We start from the raw sequence: 9,945 nt of genomic DNA on the forward strand, positions 1-9,945 counted from the left end.
CGAAAAATTTCCATTTGGAGCAGGTTTTGAATAAACTTCATTTACCCTAAACAAAAAATCAATCAGGAAAAGTTTTATGGGTTTAACACTAAACCTACCGACCGACTTTGTTCATTTTCCCTAGCGCGCTCCGTCAAAAAACAGGCGCGGTAGGTCAGATACTCAACAAGTTTTTTTTTTTGGAAAAGAGGAAAAATTTAAAATTTATTCACTGAAAAATATATTGCATACATAGGGTGAAAGAAATACCTATTGACACTTTAAGAACTCGTGTCAGGACCTGTTTACACCCTACTCTGTACCATTTGGAATACGAAATTTAAACACTTATCCATATCGAAAAACGTAAATTAGTGAAAAAACGCTATATTACTTAGATTTTATTGGATACATTAAATAAATTTCAACATTTTGACAAAAGGTGTTCATTCGACCCTATTTTAAGAAAATCATAAAGTTTATAGTGACATTGTACCGTTTAAATGTGTGTTAATTAAAAAAAAAATAAACCAGTCAATTTGAACGGTCTTGGAAATAATATTGTAGACTTTAATCATCCCTGCTCTCTCATATCTAAATGAACTTAAAAGATTTTCATTTAAAATGTTACGATAAAAATCAATATTAATTAGAGATTAGTACAGTAATAACATTTTTCTACAAAACAAAACAAAAACGTCTGTATTAGATTGGATAAGATTTTGCTGAAATTGTTATTAAAAATTAAAATTGGTGAGCAATAAAATATTATTGCCAAAGGAAAAAATAACAAATTATGAACTATTTTAATTTTTTTACCCTTCCGAAATTTACTAATTTACTGAAAAAAATAATTTTCCCAAAGGAAATAGATTGAAAGACAAAATAAAGAGTTGTAATGTTGTAAATTCAGCAATAACAAAAGTATTGTAATTATCTTGGATCAGTTTAGATCATAATTAAGTAAAAATCCATAAATGAAACATAGGGGAAAATATTCTCCCTTCGAATGTTCATTGTACGCCAATCGTCAAAACGGTACCTGGACAAACTTATTTTGAAGTTTATTCGGTTTCAAAGGTTCTCGCTCACCCCTGCCTTAGAGGGTTAATTTCAATTAATTGTGTTTTGTCCTGAAGTCCGTTATTGGGTTATGATCGGTGTAGTAGTCAACCAGAGCGGGTGTTCTCATACTTCAATTGGTACTACCTAGAGTGTGAGACGTCCTAGTTTAATCCTGGCTGGAGGCAAAAATCTTTATGTCTCTATGGCGAGAGTTTAAAATTGAATATTACTTACATTGATTAATTTCCTTTTCGAAACTTGTATAATTTTTGTAAAAAGAATATCTAAATCTCTAAATTTTAAAGACACTTCTGCCTAGGGGAAAGTACTCTCCCTTCGAAAGTTCATGCTTTTGCATAATGTGAATTTTCTTTTATTTTTCCTAAGAGACTTACACATTTCTATTAAATATTAGTTAGCTTATCATCAATTATGGATAATTATGTGATAATTATGTGTAAGTCTATTAGGGAAGACAAAAAAATCACATTATTCGAAGGCATGAACGTTCGAAGGGAGGGTACTTTCCCCTATTATTTCTCAATCTAAAAATTAGAAATTAAGGTTAAACACATTGGTAAGGAATAGTATTCAACATTGGCTATATAAAATGAGTGTGAAAAATAAATTTCAGACCAGGCACTTGAAAAATTGATAAGCTGCATAATTAAATATCAAAAGATCTGTATAATACTAATTTTATATCAATAAAATTATAAATAATTAATGAGAATTAGTCTAATTTATAAAATTTATAACGGAAATTAAGCAAAGAAAAAGAAATTACCTTTTTTTCATTTTTCGTGTTAACTTTTTAGTTGATAATTTTTTTTAACGTGATAACTATTAAATTCTGATAAGAGTTAAAGGATTCCTTACAGATTGAGTAATTTATTTAATATGCATTTTTTTAATTCAATTTATTTTAATTGTAATTTTGACTGCTCGAGCTCCAAGAGAGAGCAGATTTCACAATCGAATTTTTTTTCAAATTCTAGCTATCGTGGCTGATAAACGGTAAGAGGTATTGACTTCTGGTCTTCGATGACCCCCCCCCCCCTTACAAGTCAACATTCTCTAGCGAACTAACATCCGAATTACTTCCCACCTCTTTCATCCCCTCCAAAAACATGATTTTTTTGCATTATCTCAAAACTGGCCCAAACGATTTCAATGATTTTCGGATATGATTTGTAGTTAGTCCAGCTGAACATTGCGTTCTTAGACACCTTTGACAGGTTAATTTGCCATTTTAAATTATTCAGGATCAAGGCCTAATTTTAACCCTATTTGGTCAATTAATTAATTAAAAGGTTAATGATTTTCTGAAATCCCATTCTTGAGCAATTTTTAACTTCAAAATGGTTTTATTGTGATTTATAGACAAATTTAAATCGAAAATAATATTATATGCACCTGAAAAATTTGCGAAAAGGAATATAAGGTAGAGCTCCTTCTCGGGAGTTCAAGCAGCTCGTAAAACTTTAGACGCTTTACCACCCCTTTCTTTAATAACGTTGAGGGAAAGCCAGTAACCCCATTGCGGATCATATTAACCGGATCATATGCGGTGTGTTAAATATAAAATCAGACGGTATCTTTTGGACAGTCATGTGGGAACCATTAATTAAGTAAGCCCAGATAAGGCCCACCTAATGAGGCCAGTTACTTAGCAATAAAAGCCCCAAAGTTACCTTTCAGCGCCCATAAGGACGGTGGGAGTTAGGTGTGTTAAGGGAATAGAGAATTTTGATTAGTAGGTTAAACCGTCGCCTGGGTTGACATGTATCGAATAGGTCGTACTCTCTACGATTTGTAACAAATAAAATAATAAAGCTATTAGGTTATAGTTCAATTAAGAGTTTGAAAAGTTAAAAAAAAGAATTATTTTCTTATTTATGTAGATTCGTGAGCAAGGTTATGGAGAAGTGGGGCACCTTTAGAGGAAGCTTTTAAATTAGGCTTTTTTTACTATTTTTAAATGGTATAGAGCCTTATCATAATGTAATTTATCTTCTCAAACTGTTTGTGCAGCTAAATTATATCATGATAAGGCTAAATTTTATTTAAAAATAGTTGAAGAACCCTAATTTAAAAACTGCCCCACAATCAAAGGTGCCTCACTTCGCTCTAGGACAATTAATCTTATTGCATTTTTTACGCCCAATACGTAACGAATATTTAATCTGATTGGTTGACGATCTCTTAAAATTTAAAATACTGGAATAAACGAACCTGTAGCTTTTGAAGTCCAAGCTTAGTCGTTCGGCTAAATTATCGGTTTTGAAACCTTGGGATCAAACCCGAACATCTTCCTGAAGTGGCGGAGGATCGACAACAGGGCTGCTAACCTTTACGTCCTGAGCGGTTGAAAATGATGATGATGATGATGATGATGACTTTTCCCTAGATTATAGGCTCTAAATCAATTTCGAAAATACTGAACTCAATCAAAAAAAAGCATCATCAAAACCGAACATAAAAAAGCCATCGTCACACAATTATTCCTTTTTGTGCACTCACAATTTTAGCAATTTTCACATAATTTGCATGGCATAAATTTTCTTTTGTTCACTGGAATTCTGTAATACTGCAAATGCAAATTTAGCAAAATGTTAAAATGCAATTTATTCACAAAGCTGGATGTAATTAGAAAATATTTCAAAGCCAGTTATTTGAAAACAGCTAAAAGTAGGAAGATTGGCATTTTCCTGTTTATTTTGAAAATCTGTAATATGAAACAGGTGTAAAAATTTGCTTATTTACAACACTCCTTTCTGTCTATGAGAAAAAATCGTGCAAAAATGGAATAAAAATACCTGCTTTATCTTCTTTACTCCTTGAACTTTTCCACGGAAAAGTCATGAATTTCCACCCTTCCGTCCTCGTGGAGTGCAAAATGAAGTCGGAAGGACAAGGAAGAATATTACGTGAAAGTCTTATGGTACAAAGTAAAAAAAAAGTTTGTCCACCTTCTTCGGAAAAAAGTGAAAAAGTTAATCAGACTCACAATTCATTTTTCCCTTTTGTCACACAATTTGAGATTCCTTCTTCGGCACATTGCAAATTTCTCACACGTTCCTCTTGTGCCTTGGGGACAGAAGGAGTCAACCCCCAATACCCATCTTTTATCAGATTTAATTTCAAATAGCGACAAACTTTGTGAGAATTTTTCACACAACTTTATGTCTTCAAATCAGATAAGTTTAGCGTTTTTAGAAGTTTACAGAACGCCTTTCCCTTCAAGCAGATATTTTCTTTACAAATACTTTTCCAAATTATATATATTTTCTACCCTCCAGCGAGATAAAGTGCAGACACTTCCTCATTGACTAATATTATGTACATCAATTTTATTGTTTTAATTAAATGTACCCCAGATCTTTCATTTACGCTGGACAAAGTGTACCTCAAATTAGTCACTATGCTGCTAACTAGCCTCATGTCATGCGAAACATTTAATCAATGTAATTAAATTTGTCTACGTCCATTCTGAAGGTCAGTAAAAGAGGTATAATAGCGTACGTACAATAAAGTAAACTGAAGAGGAACATATAAGAATTTTTTTATAAATCGTTTATAGAAGAGCTATTGAAGAGTCTGTTAGCAAAATAAATCAATTTATATTGCTTTTGACATGACTGTAATTAAACATCCTGGGTTGTTCCTTGTAAATTCAAATTATATGGGAAGGATGTCTCAGTTAATTAAAATGTGAAATAAAAGAGAGCAATTACTGGTTTAGTTTAGAGATTACGTCATTAAAGAAAAATAATTAAAAAGATACAATCTCTAACTTCCTAACCCAAATAAACTTTTAATTTCACACATAAAATAGATATTTAATGTATGGGGCTTGGAATGTTTTCAAAGTGCAGTGTTTAACTTTAAAGTTCAAACTTTTAGTGCACGTACATATGTTTTTATTTACAATATCTCATTGCAAAATTGTAATTAAAACAAACAGCAATTTGTGAACTACGATATTTTGGTACACTCAAAAACAGCTGCTTCGAGTTTTATTGTAGTAGCACATACAAAGAGAATATTTCTTCTGAAAAGTGTTTCGACCTTGAATTATTCCTCCTAATGATTCTCAAGAATAAATATAAATCAGCAATTTTAAGACGATTTTAATCCAAATAAGAGACGTTTAGTTTGGAAGACTTTAGAATCCTAGATCACTTACAAACTTTTCTATCTTCATAAATTTCTATATAAATTATTAAATGAATTAAGAGTTTCAAGGTCAAATGTTGAATATCTCAGGATGACAAATTTAAAGACATGAGTCATGGAAGATTAAGCCTTTAACCATTTTAGGACGAAAGGGTAAAAAATTGAGGGCTCGAAGAAATAATTTTTATGATTTTATAGAGCAAAACGTAACTTTAGATACTTACTTAGTTAGGTGGCTGCAACGTCTTTTTAACCCTTAAAGGACGATTGGGTCACCGGCGACCCAAAAATGAAATTTTTCCTACAGCCTTCTAAAGTTATGCTTTGATCTAAATAAAATAATAAAAAGTGATTATTTTTACCCCTAATTTTTTGACTTTCTCGTCCTCAAGGGTTAAGCAATCGGACCTCTCGAATTAACCTCCTTCAGTACTGGTTACTCTCCATGAGCTCGTTCCAGAAAAGTAGCATAGATCGCTATCGAAAACTCCGTACTATCGAAGGCTCCTTCCCTCGTTCAACTCTCTCTAGAAGGACCAGATGTCTTCCATGACTCACCTGAGTATACTGGGGGCTATCAGGTGCCAGCCATCTAGTCCGCTTGGAAGTAAAGATAGAATTTGAGAGGATGAAGCTATGTATCGCATTACCCCTTCAATTAGACCCCGAAAAATCATGACTTTTTAGAGCAAAACGTAACTTTAGATGGCCTTATAAAAAAAATTGGTTTTGGCTTGGTTTTTGAGCCACCAGTAGCCCAACCATCCTTAAAGGGTTAATGACAATAAACTTTTCACTAACCGAAAAACAAAACAAAAACAATGAAACGTCTAACCTCAAACATTGGAAAATCCAAAATAGGGGTATTCGGTGTTATTTTATTTTTATGGACGATTAGGATCAGAAATAATCTCGTAAGATAAAAAACAATTGCTGAAGAATGATATAATTTTATTTAAGTATGTTTTTTTTCTTAAAAAGTTTTGCTTAAAAAATGAAAATATTTGTAATAAAAAATACATTAAAATTTAATCATTAAAGAGAGATGTTGAAAGTTCCTCATTGTTATTTCGGTGCCGGCCAAAATCCCGAATGGATCAAACTCCCGAAAGCTGAAATTCCTAAATTCAGGATTTTGACCCATTTGACATTTTAGCTTCGGTATTTTGGCGTTCGGAATTGAAACCTTTGCAATATTCTGACTTTCGGGATTTTGGCCGGGACCCCTAAGGACACGAAATAAAATAATTTTTATTACCTTGAAAAAACATTAGAAAATAATGTGCTGTTGTCAAAAAGTTTTTACTTTTCAACGATATTTCATAAATAATTTAATAATGTTTCACAGGAATTATATAATTATATTCATTTAATCCTGCTTGAGAATTCTCAAGGTCAAATATACAACTAAACTATGAGAAGTATTTTTAAAAATGTATAAATCGATTTTTTAAATATTAAGTTTTTAAAGATGTGGCCAAAAAGACGGGTATTTCACACTACATTCAATCGAATGAATTTCCCCATGGAAAAGTGGCTCTGAAATCTTAGTCGCAGTAGATAAAAAAAAACTAATGCAGATTTGGAAAGGTCATTTTATTGTGATTCTTTTAAACCATTTTTTTGCTTTATTCCAATGGCTGGTTAGCAAACTCCCGCACCTTTTTCTTAATTCCCCTCATCAGGTTCTTGACAAGGTCTTCTCCACGGGCTCCGGCGACGTTTTTCCATTTTTGCTTGAAATCAAGCAAACTTTTGACTGGTTTAGCCTTTTTCCTGAGATCCTCCTTCAAAATTATCCAATAGTTTTCAATAGGACGCAGTTCTGGTGTGTTGGGCGGTTTAAACTCTTTCTGCACATAAATGACTCTATTGTCGTTGAACCACGCAATCGTATCCTTAGCGTAATGGCTTGATGCTAGATCTGGCCAAAACAATGGTGGAACATCATGGCTTTGATAGAGCGGCAGAAGACATTTCTTGAGACATTCGATGTAAATCTCATTGTTCATGATCCCGGTCATGAAAAATTCTTGACTTCGAAGACCACACGAGCAAATTGCCATCCAAACCAAGTATTTTTTTGGGAACTTGGTGTAGTTCTTGTATCGATACTTGCTGTGTACACCTGTGCGAGTCTTTGCCGTATAGTATTGTTGTCCAGGCAATTGGTGGAAGTCGGCTTTCACGATGGTTTCTTCGTCCATTAAAACACATCTTTCAAAACCTTACCAAACGATTCTTTAAGAAGGAGATCATTCAGTTTTCTGGACCTTGTTTTGGCGGACTGTCGTTGCTTATCTGTACGATGAGGTGTATGTTGGGCTTTATAAGTCACTAAATCATTCTTCTTCTTCATTTTATGAACTAGGTAGTGTGAAATACCCGTCTTTTTGGCCACATCTCGGAGGGATAGAGAAGGGTTCCTCTAAAAGTACCCCAACATACTTTTCTACATGTCGCGGTATTGAATTCCAGGCTTCCTACCACCAGCTTGCTTTCGGACAATCGTCTTTGTATCCTTAAATCGCAATACTACCTTTCGGACTGTTGAGCGCGACTTTCCGGTGAGTTTTCTTATTTCCGCATAAGTCGCATTTGGATTTTGTAGGTAAATGTTAACTATCAGTTGTCGGATTCTCTCCATCTTCTTGAGATATCTCAACCAAAAATCAATATTTTTTAACTAGAGTGGTATCAAAATAAAACTAATGAAATGCTCTAAAAATGAAAACTGACAAACAAAAAGTAAACAATAGTTGAAACTATCAAAATCATATAAAGTGTTGGGGAAATTCAAACGATTCCACGCTTTATAATCTCTTTAGAGTAAGCAAAATCTAAAAATTCATGGGAATTTGAGGAAGTACAGAAGTGGCCGAAATTGCAAGCTGTGCGAAATTTGCTACAGAGTCCTCATTTTAATCTAACAAATAGATATCGAGAGAACATTATAATACTGAACCTATTTTCCAAAAAAAATTACGTACAGTAATATTTCAATTTATTCTCAATTATGCTTTGTGCAAACAATTTGCATGCTGATGCTTTGTATAGCCTCATTGACTGATTACAAGTAATATAATAAATTCAATGCAGATGAAATCATTTAATGGCTACAACAGGGAATTAAATGAGATTAAACGTTTTGCGTAAACTCTGCCCCCAAAGCCCTGAGGCCCAGCATTCACCCAGAACACCTATGTTCAGTGTCAACAGGTAAATATTGATGTATCAACAAGTGAGAATTCCTTTAGAAAACCTGCTTTTGAAGAACATTACTTTCAAAAAGGTTTCGTGCTAAAGAACTGTGTTATTATTTGCCAAAATATTTTATTTATTTTTTGTTTTTTTTTTTTTTTGAGTAAATATGAAATGATAAATAGAGAATTATTGCAGGGGAAATTTCTCATGGAAACGAAAAGAAGTAAATAAAATATATAATAGCGTGATATGCGGGATATTAATAAAAATATTTTTTTGTGGTTTTTTCCTTGTCATGAATTCAATAAACGCTTTATTTAAAACTTTATGACTTTTATGGATTTGTTTTGTGCTATCCCCTGAAAAGTTCTCTGATTGAACAACTTCCAGGTGGATTTTTTTTTTGGCTTGGTGGGATCATTAAAAAAAGGTGCGATGGGAAAGAGAGAAATTTTTCTTTCTTTTTGCATATCTGCCTAACAATCATCTTAAATCGTCTTCTTTTCCTAAAACTTGAAGTAAAATGCTTTTTTTCGCGGATCTCTCCTGCTGCCGACATCTCTTCAATTATGGAATTTTCATTTAGATGTCTGCACAAATAGATGGTTTTTCCATCGTGAATTTTGTGAGTTGTTCCTAAATTTGGGTCAGTTTATTTTATTTCCATGGAACAAGGAGGAGAGAAGAAAAAAAAAACGATTGAGGAAATGAAAAACCATAAAAGCCATCCATATAACCTGTATATAAGAAGGTGTATTTGCACAATTTAAACAGTTTTTTCTTCAAAAAATACACTCATTATTACAAGACAAACAGAATCAATTGCAGTGCAAAGAGGAGAGATTTAATTATCTCCTCCTACAACACCTTAAACATACCATTTGGGCACGTGAGATTTTCGTGTAATAATAAACAAAGATTTATATCCTACATGAATCTTTTTTGCATGCGCCTTAATCCTGTCAGGAAGGTATTGTGCAGAGCAGAGAATGTTTCCAGAGGGAGGTAAAATGCCTTTTTAAGAGTAGCATAAACATGTGAAAAGCTTGAGTGAAAGCCCCTATTGTAAATGGAGATGGGAAAGAAGAGATTTAAAGCCCTCTAGCAGCCTCTCGTTTTCATTTAATTACCACTCAATTACACCCAGATTTCCTCATCTCAGCAGAAGGAAAATTTATTCACCTTCAATTTCACTGGAACAGAACCGAACTGAGCTTCAGAGGCCAACAACAGAGAGATAAATTTAATGGAAAAAATTTAAAATTATTCTAAACTCCCAATTCGCGTCTTGCAAAATATCAAATTGCATTGAAGTGCAAGACATTATGTTTCAGCATTATGAGACAAGAGAAAATACGCTGTAGGGGAAAGGCTGATAATTTTGTCCAGTTTCTTATTTTGGACACTTTGAGGATAAAATTGGACACTAAAAATAAATTGAGTAAAATGATGGATTTTTATTCCAATATTTGATGAATAATGAATTCTATTTAAATATTTGTTCTTTTTGGAAGATTT

This window comes from Phlebotomus papatasi, chromosome 1 (assembly GCF_024763615.1).
Source record: "Phlebotomus papatasi isolate M1 chromosome 1, Ppap_2.1, whole genome shotgun sequence".
NCBI classification, from domain to species: Eukaryota; Metazoa; Arthropoda; class Insecta; order Diptera; family Psychodidae; genus Phlebotomus; species Phlebotomus papatasi.